Source organism: Lathamus discolor, chromosome 5, assembly GCF_037157495.1.
Source record: "Lathamus discolor isolate bLatDis1 chromosome 5, bLatDis1.hap1, whole genome shotgun sequence".
Classification (NCBI taxonomy): Eukaryota; Metazoa; Chordata; class Aves; order Psittaciformes; family Psittacidae; genus Lathamus; species Lathamus discolor.
In genome coordinates, this window is record NC_088888.1 from 34,315,130 (window position 1) to 34,328,457 (window position 13,328).

Genomic DNA, 13,328 nt, shown 5'->3' on the forward strand with positions numbered 1-13,328 from the left:
ATCCAAAGGTACACTATCATTATGGATACCTTTTATTGGAGACAGAAAACATAGCCCATAAGTGGGTAGAAGAGCTACAATGCCCCAAAGCAGTTCCTTGAGTTATCTATCCTTGTCATCTACCACTACTTTCCTTTTCTATGCTGAAATGAATTCTGGTTTTAGCATTTTTTTCTAAAAATCCCTTTGAAGCCACACAATATCCCACCCGGCAGTTGCCAAGATGCACTGATTAGTGTTATCTAAGTAGACTGCAATCCATCAGCAACTAATGCTAAACCTTCTCATAAGAGATTACCTCCGTTTTTATGCTAGTAACTTCTCAGACTATTATAATCCTGTTGAAATGCATAGTCTTTGCAAAGCAGTACAGGTTAGGAAAGTAAGTTGAGACTAACGTTGCTGCATTTCATCGGCCACCAAAACAGATTCAATTATGTTTTGGCCAAAAGCAACCCCCTTGATCACATTCTTTAGGGGATTCAACTTTTCTCCAGAGGAAAAAAGATGCTGAAAAGACAAAATGTCTTCTGTGTAGTGTGATTTGAATTGCTTAAGGATATGAAACGGAATCACATCTTCCCTCAAAAAGTGAAATAATGTTAGTCATGGAGTATGGCAGATGGCTGTTAGTCACCATTATATTCAGGTACTTTACCCATGCCATTCAACCAATACAAACACAAGAAAGACCAGTTATCAATTAGTTCCTGCAAAAAAAGTCTTTCAGAAAGCAAAATCTGATTCTAAAAAGGAGCAATATTGAAAATGTGTGAGGGGATGGGAAGAAGAAAGCCAGAAAGACTATTTTTATTAACAAAAATAATTGTTAATCTCAGTAATATCTTCTGCTTGATATCTGCTATCCCATAGGAGATTATTTCTTTTTCCAAACAAAGGTCAAAAGTTCAACCATCAAAAAAATAAGTGGGCTTTGCTCTTGAGGGTAATTGAACATCTGCAGCAGTGAATGAAACATTCAAACACTTTCCAGCACTCAGAATTCAGCCCATCAAGTGGTCCTTTCAGGGCACATTAGTGACTGCCGGCTCGGCACACTCTGAGTTTCTATTCTGAGATGCACCACTGGAAGCTACCAGTTCCAGAAGCTGTAGTATCTAAATTGCTTGTAATGTTAGAAATGGGATATTTAAAAGACATCTGGAAAAATGTTTGTGGTCCTCTGTCAGAAATGGTTTATTTGCACTCCAGTTTTTCTCCAAATATGCAGTCAAGATTTGAAAGAGGAACATTTCCAAAGAGCATTGGCAAGATAAAATTCAGACTTTGCGGAAATGCAAGATGGAGCAAACTATTAATGGAAATGTATTTTTAGAAGTTGCCTGTATATGATGCTGAAAATAATTGCACAAAAATTAAAAAATAACACAAAGCAGCTTTTATGTCAGGTTTATGTTCTCCCTTTGTTTTTTTGTTGCTTTTGTGTAGCTTAGATAATTAGTATAATTTATTTAAGCAATGTTACTTCCATTCAGATGGGCATGCCCTAACAAACTCCCTTGCTTTTTCACAGTTTGGTGACCTTGTTGTGTGTTGGGTTGATTACATTTTAAGAGAAGCGTATAAATTTTCTTTAAAAAGCCTGTTCCCACTATCTTAAGAAAACATGTGAAAACATTCTTATGTGACGGAATCCTGCTTTGAACCTCTTTTGCAGGGAGATTATGTGGTCTGAGAGGTATTAAAGCAATGCTGGTGACCAGCTGCAGGTAACTGAAGCTGGAACAGCGTTTTCTTATGTATGCCTTATGATTGTTACATGGTGGATTACTGAATGAATCACCATTGCGAAGAGTGCCATCAAAGCCCAGCTATTGCATTGTCTTCTTCCTGGCAATACCAACCTATGGTTTAAATCCAACATACGAGTTATAAAGCCACCATTTCTTGTTGTATATCTCAGCTTATTGCAGTGCATTGTTCCATAGTATGGAGCTATTGTGCCCACTGAGACTTCATGGCAGAGCAGTCCAGTTCTCAGACCTTGGAACATTTCCTAGCGGCTTTGCTTTCACTCTTCTTAAGTCATCAGAGACTGCTGTAGGGATCACTTCAATCTTCATACTGATTCTGTCACTACTGAGACATTCAAGTTGTAGTTTGTTTGGAGTAACACCATTGTATTTCAGTCTGAGCATCGACCAGCTACCACATCTCTACAAGGATCAGGCACCAGCCTGGATGTGAACAGGCACCTTCTCTGACAGCAAGCCTTCTTTTTTGTTTGCTTTCTCAAAAAAGGGACAAAGGAAATACAAATTTTTTCATGCTCTAAAAAAATAAAAAGAATAAAAAATCCTGGCAGGTGAGCACTACTTTGCTGAGATTTTTATTTGGCAAAACTATCTATGCTGAAAGCAGCAGAACGTTCATGGAAATTCAGCTACTGCTGTAAAACTGACAGTGCTTCATGTGTCATGTGTTAGTCTGCTTAATTCCATGAAGTAAATGAGAAACCACAGTGGGTAAAAGCACTGGGTCTTCACTAAATTCTGGAGGGACATTAATGTTTGTCGGATATTTAATTATTCATCCTTCAAAGTTGCTCTGTAGCACAGAGAGTCTAGTAAAAAAGGAGGAAAAGAAACCCTTCTGAATGCCAGTTCAGTTATTGAAGTTTAAGATAGATATTATACAAAATATTCCAGCTGCTTGCTGTCAAGCCATTCATTTGTTCACTGCAGTGCCTACTTTTCTTCATTTGGGTCACCTGCCTTTTCAAAGCTCTTTATGTTACAGGAGGAGATTCCACAAATAATATAGGCAAATGCGACATTTTTCTCCTGATTTACATAACAGCTGTATCTTTCTTTATCATCCCCACTTTATGCAACTATTGCTTGTTCCTCTGGGAAGCCTGCAGTCACAGACAAGAGCCTATAGGATGTATAGGATATAATACAGTCTATAGGATGAAGACACACTGGTTCCCTGCATTTTGTTTACTCAAAGCACTGAATCGATCTCCTTGGTCACATTTGGCTCACCCCTCTTATCAGGACCAATAGGGCTTTTGTCACTGATTTAACTGAGCATAGGTTCATGGGCTTTCTCTTCCTTGTAAGGTTCCCCTGGTTGAACTTCTGATTTTAAAAGTCTTTTCCCACAGTGGCTTACTGTTTTTTTTTTATGGTATTTTGGGGGTGCTTTTGTGTTGCTTTCCTTCAAATTCTCTTTGTAGAGTTTAATATCACTGCCTGAGGTCTATTTGGAGATCAATGAGAAATCAGTATATTACCTTTAACTGATTGAACTGACGTAAAAATACCTTGTTTGGGTTTTTTTTATTGGGGTTTGGGGGGGGGGTTCGGGGGGGGGGGGTGTTTGGGTTGGTTGGTTGGGTTTTTATATAGTCACTACTCTTAAAAAAAGGTTGCATGGTCATCCTTATTAGTGGATTGCCACAATTACAGAGGGAACATTCTCTTCCGACTGCAATTCCTTCCTTACCCATTAAACAGGGGAAATCACGCTGCTCTGTAGACACAGCCTCCCTTCAGAAGCTGGACCGGATAATAGCTTACCCTTCTCACAGGTATGGACTGGGTAGCCACTGAGTCACAAAGAAATGTCATGGGTATGCTGCTAACCTAGTGGTGTGCCTTCCAGTACCTAAAGAGGGCCTACAGGAGAGCTGGAGAGGAACTTTTAAACTGACAGAGGGGAGATTTAGATCAGATATTAAGAAAAAAAATTCTTTACTGTGCTTTTGCATCCAGGACATTTTCAACAGTTTCAACACCTACTAGCAAGGGGGTACCTCAGGAGCATAGTGCCAGAATTATACCCCCTCCCAAAGACAATTATTCTCAGCAGTACTTAAAGATTGGTATGTAAATTACATTTCTCTGGAGTCTTACACTTCTTAGTAAAATAGACATTTGCTGCAGGCAGCTGCAGTACAAGTCAAGCCAATTTATTTAGTGTAGATTAATAATTTGATACAATTACTTTCCAAGGACCCTTATTAGGGTTATTTTTGAGTGTTCAACTCTTTTGCAGCCTTAAATGTACTGTATGATAAATGTAACCGGATTTATACTTTTTAGTCAGCTTTGTTTAATTTCTTTTTTTCCAAGCAGAGTCTCTACAAAGATGAGTAGAGGTCAAATGCTGTTGGCTGTGACACTGTCCCTTTTCTCCTAGTTCAGTGAGCTCAAATCCCATAAATCTCCTTGATCTTAAAATACACAAAACCACACTGAAAGTTAAAAGTAAAACCTGAGCATTTAACTGTCTGAAATGTATATCCAAATAAATATTCTGCAAGATTTATCTTGCAAAGCTCGTTAAACAGATCTGTTCAGTACTGGGCACCTTTTGTTTGGTGGTTCAAGTAAAGAGACATTGATTCCACTGAGAGAAAATAACAAGTAAAGACTACTGAGGAAATAGCCGACCATCTATCTGTACTTCTTCAGGAGTAAGAGCATATTTATGTAATTGATGAAAATGCACTCATTTTTTAAGGAAAGTCTGGCTACCCCTTCATCACATAAACATTCTATATTTATCATTTGCCATGTCAGTGAATGGTTGCTAGTTCATGAGGATATGCATTTGCTCCAGGTATTGAGTGAGATTAATCAATAGGTTAAGCCAGATCATCTTGGGCTGTAACTGTCTGATTCAATAATAATCAGCCTTATTAGACTTATCTGGCAATAAGATGTATGCTGATCATGCTCAGGAAGCTCCTATTTGACAGTGATTGAGTTTGCAGTTTTTCCCCTCCTCCACTTTGTCCACAGCATGGGGAGCAGCACAGAAATGCAGGCTCGCCAAGCTCACAGCCCGGATCCTGTGTGACCTGACAAGACCCACCTCATCTGTGCTGCTTTTTCCTTCACAGAGGCTCTGCCATGTTCCTTCAGAAAGGCTCTTCAGACACAGCGGAGAGCTGGCAGCTGGCTGGATGAGTTGTTCCAGCAGTGACAGCCAGCTCCAAGTGACTGGATGTATGCACTTCACATTCATGAAGAGAACAGTGCTACCACTGGGTGATTGGTATGTGTCAGGTTGCTTGACAGAGAGTGCTAGATGCTGTGCTAGATGCCATGCTCAGATGCCACACGAATATCCTGTCACAAGACAAGGAGATGAGCCACACTGGTGGGCCCTCCGTTGCAAGCATCCCTCTCTGACATGAACCTAGAGCTTCCTTTCCATGAAGGCTCTGCTGAGCTGGATTTCAGATATCTTCAGCACTGTCTTAAATTTTTCTGCATTAACTCAGAAGCAAAATTCACTCCCTGGACCAATGCTGAATACAGAGTGCACCCATCCATCTCTTCTTTCTTTCTTCTATTTCTATTTTCCTATTGATCTCTGCTAGCACAAGAAAGTCTGATATGTGTGCATATTACAAAGCTGGAAGATACAGTGACATTTCATCATCCCTGAAGGCATACTCAGCAATCTGCAAATGTTAAAAAAAAGAAGTGTCACTTTCCAAAATCAGTTGATATTTCAGTTCAGGTTATGACACATACACTAACGGTATAAAGCTAATCACGATGCCTTTCCAGGATGACTCAATATCCAGGAATTCCTGTGAAAGGGGTGGAGGATGTGGGAGTGTTTACAGTAGGAAAGGTGACCTGCTGGAGGGGAAGACCAAAAGACAGAGGGTCCCAACAAGAGGGAAGGAAAGAAAACGAGAATGGCAATGTTGGAGCAGATTGAAGATCTCTTCTGCCTACATACTCCCTCTGTGAAGCGCTAGTAGCAAAAGCACAGAGGAAAAGCCTAGCAGGACAGTAGTTTCATGCTACCATGGCTAACCTGCAGCTTTGAGCTCCTCTGCTTAGGAACTTTTGGAGACTGATGTAACTACATCTCTCTGTCTCATGGTCCTGGTAGGCTTTATTTCCAATCACTTTTCTAATTGCTTTCTGAGCAGATTTGTACTTCCAGCCTTCTCAACACCCTTCAGCACATGCTGTGGCAATGAATGCCACAATTGAAGAACAGCCTGTGAATTATTTCCTTTTAACCTGCCACCTGATCATTTCATTTGATGTCCCTCAGTTCTTGCATTGTGAGGAACAGTCAATAATTATTCCTCATTGATTTTCCTGTGGTGTTCATGTTTTAAATTAATATTTTATTTTTACATTATTTTATACTTTTTTGTACATTTTCTACTTTTACCATATCCTTTTAAACATTAATTAATTAAAAGTGCATAAGGTTTTCAAGGCATGAGTGCATTGCAGACTTTAGCAATGACTTATTGATGTTAGCTATTCTACTTTCTACTCCTTTCTAACTAGTTTTTAGCCTTCTATTTTCCTTTTTCATGGGTTTCATGTTTTCAGGAATTACCCAGAAAAAAACCCTATTTCTCTTTCATGAATAATCGTTGCTGATTAGAACATAATGAGATGCAGAACTTCAGAACCGGACTGCTTTAATGTAAAAAAAGAAACAAAAGTATCAAGAAGGAAAAAAGGATTCATAAGTTCATATGAAGATAAATGATACAGGCTTTTTTTTTCCCCATCAGCCCATCTCCAGACAATACAGGTAGCTGGATGAAAGGATGCTACAGAGAAGCAAGTTGCAGTGCGGGAGGTAAGTGTCGACTGACATGTGGACCATTCAACCTCTCTTTTCACATTTGGATGAAGTAGATTTTATCAGTGAGGATTAACAGGATTTAGTGTAATTCCTGATGAGGACAGAAAATAGTCAAATATGCTGCAATTGTGAAAATGATGGCATTTCAGCAGAGACAGGAGATGTAAAGATGAGAGAAGAAATTATGTGGCTATTCAGCACACAACTGCACCAGGGACCACTTGTTAGAGGGGCCCAGGTGCAGCCTAGGAAGATGGGGAAGCAAGAGGTGAATGTCAGCAGCTGGTAGGATAAACAGCCTCATCTTGATTATTGCTCTGCACTTGTAGTAAGCACATAGTACATAACAATAAATGAAGAGCTAGAAGACTACTCACAAGTGCCATTTCTGTTATTTTTTACATCATGAAAAGATGAAATGAATGAATAAAAATAGTTATCTTGATCACTATATTCCACACATTTAGTGGCAGCAAGGTTCTTCACATGTAATATATTGGCTCTGATAATGAATTACGTGTGAATTTACAGCCATTATTGCCTTGAGAGGCTTCCAGCAGTTCTGTCTTGGAATATTTCATGTGAAAATTCATGTGCTCCAAGCACTACTACTCTTCATTGCACCTAGGGGATTATGGTGCACATATGTTAGCTTCATATTATCTCAATAGTTTAATCGTTTCAGTCCCTTGCAAGCAGATGACCATCAGTCAAAGTGATTTTTATACTTCTCTGCTGAACCCATAAATCTCTAAATAGCTAAATTAGCCTGGTTTTCTCCTGATTGGTAAAAAAGTTAGGAACAGAATGGAGACCAGACAGTTTCTCCTTATTTAGTTATAAATCTGATTTTTCCTCATTTATTATTTTTAGCCGACTAATTGATTTGTCTTCAGTTAGTTACTCTTCGTTACTCTGAAGTATAAGGAAAAACATTAATGTGGAAAGTCCAAAGAGAAATTGACAGTTTTATGGAAAGAAATGTCTTTTTTTCAGCTACCCTTGAAACGAATTATTTAGCGTAATGTAGCAATTTCTAAAGCAGTCAAATCAGTGAATTAGAACAAAGAACATCCGGGAATTGTGATGAATGTACTCATTAGCATACTGAAAAAGCATATCAAAAGCAGACTTCAATGGGGAAAAGAAGCCAGCACTGAAGAAATCCAGGTAGTAAAAGAGTCTTTGGAAACTGGTTTATTCTGTCTCTGTATATAAACAGGTCAGAGTGGAAAGAGACAGCTTCTTCCAGACAAAAACAAACACCACGCTGTTATCCAGGAACGATGCAGAATTACAACAGGTTTCCCCAGGGTTTGGAAAGTGTCTGACTTGTCCCACTACTTTGCTAGAGGTCTCACACACAGGTAATGAATGGCCCTACAGTCCTCAGCTGGTGTCCCCTGGGCACCAGAGGCACAAAATACTAGAAGAGGAAAACCTGTTGTGCCTTGCGATTTTCCCTGCTTCCTTCTGGTGAGAACAACAAAGACAACTCAGTGGATATTGTTGTCCCTGTGCAGTGATAAACTCTAGCACTGCACCAATGCAGCAAGTTCAGGTGGCTGGCTGTGGCTGGCCATGACTAGGAGCTTCTGCTCAGCAGAGCTCCACTCAGGACACATGGACTAGGCTGGTGCATGCTCAGCTTGGATAGTGCTGAGGCCATCCAGAACACCCAAAGAGATACTGGGTACAGGCTAAAGCACCCAGTAAGCCTGGTTGGTTGTTTCCCATTCAGAGCGCCCTGTCACCCTGCCAGAGGAGGGGTTTCAGGCCAATAGGTATATATGCCTATGCTGGATGAGTTTGAGCTGGAAAGCAGGCTAGCCTGCATGTTTAACTGATAGATAAACATTTTGTTACCTTAAAGCACTAATCACATGCATGTTATTATGAGTGGCAGTGAACCACCAAAGAAAATCTGTCCCCATCTCGTCCAGTGCCAGGGGTCAGACTTTGTGCCCAGAACAAGAAGCTGTTGCCACTTAAAAAAGCTCCACTACACGAGCAAAGACCCAGGAGAAATTAGGAAATCTCTTGGGCCTCTGTGAATTTGAGTGTATAAAATAAAAAGCTAGGGAATGTCTGAAGTTCAAGGCTCTCTTTTCCTTAAGAGAGCTCTGTTTCCACTTCACTTGCTATTTGAATCATTCCTTAACCAGTATAAGTAATCACATCATCTTGAATTGCTCTTCAGTGTGGCAAGTCTTTTCTAGACCAACCTAGGAAAAAGTGTCAGATCTGACAAGAGATATATTAATTTTATCTGCCAGACTGACAGCTCTGACTTCACACATGGACTTTAATAGCTATTTACTTCATGGATCCGAAAAGCAGGGGTGTTAGTTCATTGAAGTAAAAGGAATTAAACCAGGGTAAATAACCTGTGACAGTCTTAACAATTCACTAGTTTAAAATATTTTTCTCATCCACTTTGTTGCAATGGTCAATCGCTGAGGACAGCCTTCTTGGATTTCAGGGGACAGGATGAAGTCTGGGGAGACTTTGAGCCACAATTCCAGGTGATGGTGTAGAAATTAATGCAAACATTTCTGGCCTCCAAACCTAGAGTCTTATTAGGCTTATTTAGCTCAACAAAAGGATCAAAGGAGCATTGAAGCATGGCAAGAATTGTAATCCAGGCTATGTAAAGCAGAGTTAGAGAAGGAGTCTGCTCTGGGATTATAGTTACTAATAGGTCCCTGGGATTACAAACACTACCTAAGGTTTCTCATCTGGCATCCCGGAGAAGGGGTGCTGAAGGCTTCCAGCCTGCCTTCATGTTCAGCACCAGCCCGGTGATGCTGGCAGCTTGCTGCCCAACTGCAAAGCCAAAAGGGCAGGGTCTGCAACTCAAAGGGAAAGCTACAGATTCTTTGTCCAGGTGTCTGTGTGCTCAGAGGGACAGGATCAATCACAGAGACAGCTGCATAATGCAGTACTTGTCCTACCTTAGTCTCCTTGCCCTTCCCAAAAAGGAAGAGGTGATCCCTTCTAGAAACAGACAGCCCCTTCTTAACCTGCAAAGTCTTACATGAAAAATGACCAGAACTGTCTTAGAGTAAGCGAGATTCAAACGGATGGCTGAGCTGAGACATCCACCTGCATTTATGACACCACTTCGGTCCAAAACAGATCCGCTCCCAGAGATTTTGCATACACTGTCCCAAGAATAAAGCATATTCTCCTTGCTCTTTGAAAAGAGCTATAGGAATTTAAAGCCCTACTCTTGTCTTACATCATAATCTACCCTTTACTTTCATAGCTGTCAGAAATACCCCTAGATACAGACAGAATACCATGAGGATACTCCTGCAGCAGCTGGGTCAAATCATTAATGCTCAGAAATATCCACCCCCATTTCTTTGCATGACTTCTTTGCTCTGTCCCCACTTCTTGTTCTCTCACTGCCACCCCATGCCCTTCCTCCTTAGTTGTTCATAGAAGTGGGCAAGGATTGTGTGAGGGTGGTGAGAAAGGGAGAAAGAGCTCCAGTCCTCAGGCTTGCTAGCTGTGCTGACAGGCTAAGTTGTTCTTCAGATACAGAGACACACAAGCAAGAGCAAGGGGTGGTTCAGGAGGCCAATTGTATTTGACAGCTCTTTCTAATGCCCTAGATATTGCTGGGGCTCAGGAGAAGGGCGCTGCTCCTTTCACATAACACATTGGTGAACAGCCTTGGCTTATAGAGGGAGAAGGAAGAGGACAGCATGCACGCATACTCCCTCCCTGCTCATTGGGGGTCTACCTAACTAGAGATGGTGCCTAGGATGAGAGGCAGGTAAAAGGTAATTATGGAGCAACTGCCCTGCTGAGAATATTCTCCCATCCGCTATCAGTTTGCTTTCACCAAACATAATACTGATGTCCTATATATGCATATACAGATATAAAACCCCATGCTTGATCTGTGTTCTCCAACTGTGTTTGTGGTGGGTTTGGTGCCACTCAGATCCCCTTGGTCCCACAGCTGCAGTGCATCTAGCCCTGTCAAGAGAGTGAAGATGTAGCTACAGACTGCATGTGATGTGTTTATTTTTGTTCTTCTTTCACATGCTTATCAATGGCAATTTGGCTTGAGACATTTAAAACAGGCAGGATGTGCTGTTATTGCTCTGCAGAATGCAAGAAGGAGGAACACCTCCACTCTGTTTTATTGGAAAGAGTAGGAAGGATGTCGTATATCAAAATCTTCCAGCTGCTCTCCTGGAAAAGCCCCACTCCTTCTGCTGGGTCTTATGGAACTGCAAGAATACCAGGCATATAAGAATAAATAATACATAATAATTACTGGTGATGGTTGTCAGTATTCATTTGTTTGCATGGTATAAGCTAAACTCGCCCTCCATCAGACAGTGAGCAGAGTGTTATTTAAAAATGCCTGCTGGAAACACACCTAGTTGGAAAACACATCTACATACTCATTTCCCCTAAAAATGTGATTTCCCACTGAAAAAATCACAGAAGTATGCCAATTTCTTTCATATATTCAATAAGGAACAGTCATTCATAGCTTAGTTTTGTCTTGTTTTGATAATTTCATTCAGATTGCACTGTTCTCATTCACTTAACTTTGACTCCTATTAAAATGCTACGTAGAACATTGTATCTATCAGTACATGTAATAACTGTATTTATATTTTGTTTCAACATCACTGAAGTGTTTCAGTAGAATCAGAATAAAGTCTATTGTATTTACATTAATCTAAACTCTGAATTTAAGTTTGCATTATTTTAATTAAATTACAATTTGATACAAAATACAACCTCTCTTTGCAGCTTTGTATTACCTGCCAAAAGAAACTGAAGTTTGGGCCAATTGCTATCATGCCTCCTTTCCGTGGATGTTAGGAACTTTCTGAAAAACTGCTTCCTCTGAATGTAAGCCATTAGGATCATTTAGGATGCTCATCTGCTGGGGAGCCTCTGTGTCAGAGAGGCCCCTTTTAGGCTGAAGCCACTTACAGTAACAAAAGCTGTCAGTATTGCTTTATACATATAACCTACATCTGTCTTTCTCTCTTTCTCCAGCATCAGTGATGTCTTCCACATTCCAAGAGCTGCCATACGTCACACAAGAAAATGCCAGATTTCCAGTCACTGGACCTCCTAAACCTCAGTTAGCCCAGTTATTTTTAAAATTACTTCTATTCAATTTCAGATTTGACTACAACTAAACCTTTTCTTTCCTCTTCTTTTCTATGCCTACAATTGAAATCAGAACTCATTTCTTTACTCCAAGAGAGCATGAATGCTGAAGCTTGAAAGAACGGAAATTGAATGCAAAGAAATTGCTGTATATGGTCACTTTATTTAACAGGGATTCGTCTTTTTCATAATCCCTTGTGTGATTAGAGAATTAAAGAGCAAGGAAAATCTGGAAAAGCAAACAAAAATTATAGAGAACAATTACCAAAATGAAACAGAATAATGCATCCTAAGATGAATGATGCTTTATTAAAGATGATATTTTATTGAATTGGGCATAACTTGACCTATATTGAAAACAGAAGGAATTATAGTGATTATGCTGGGATAATGCCAGAAAGCAGCTTGGCTCTGCTATTAAGCTCAAATGAATCAGCTTCCACTATAAATGCATCGCTAAACAGACAAGGACAGTAGCAAATTATAGAAAAGAAAGTGAGGGAGTGGAGAGACCATTTTGTCACTGCATTGTCAGTGTGCAAGCATTGATCATCTGTCTTGCTGAGGACAGTCCAGGGAGGTGGGGAAATACCTGTACTTTCAGGAAACCAAACCGAGCCTTGGCACAAGGCCACCATAGAAGGATCATATCAAATCATAATGAAATCCTGGTAGCAGCTCACTGATCAGTATGTTTAACAGGATACGGGGACTGGAACAAGGTCATTCAGGAAGAGGCTGGTCCTTTATACCTCCAGGAACTGTCTTGTGTTGTACCTCTTTGCCATCTTGCTGTTTCTAACAAGTCAAACAGTTAAATGCAGGCCTTGTTTGTTAAAGATACTGAGAATAGAAACATATAAATATACTTGCAACACGAAATATAGAAGCATAAGGTGCCGGGGTGAAAGGGGCAATTGCAAATGGAGATTAATTCGGTCTTGGTTATGCCTTTCTTACATCTGTGATGCTAGTGGAGCTGCTCAGTTGTGACTAAAATTAGTTCCCAAGCCAAGAGAAATGAATACTGCCTTGAGGGCCATAGCAGCAACATATATATGTGACTGTGATATATGCCTATCATACATATGACTGTATTTTAAAGCTAGCGTTCTCAGAACCAAGAGATGCTAAGCCAATAAACAACCATGGAAGAACCCACTCCAGGCCACCTTTGGCTTCTAGAAGACAGATGATAACTATGGTAGCTAGTTCTTGAGGGGGTTTAATGTGCCGGGGTGCACGAGGGGGTGGAAGTGACCTGCTGCTGCCTTGAAACAGAAGACGGTTGAATGACACGAACTGATATTCTAATTGCCAAGATAAGGATGTGCATCAGCATAAAAACTAACATGTCATGGGTCATGTTTACTAAGTGAGAGGTCTTTTGGAGATATTATACAGTGTGACCACGGAGGCTAATACTTAATAATAGAACTTGAGTCTGGTCTAGAAGCTTTCAACTGCAGAAATTTCCCTGGTGCTATTTTTTGCTGAAGGGTTGCAAACAACCTATAGAATTCACACTGGAATTTTTAGACCTTTATTGTGCTTTTCTAAGCTACAGGCCCATT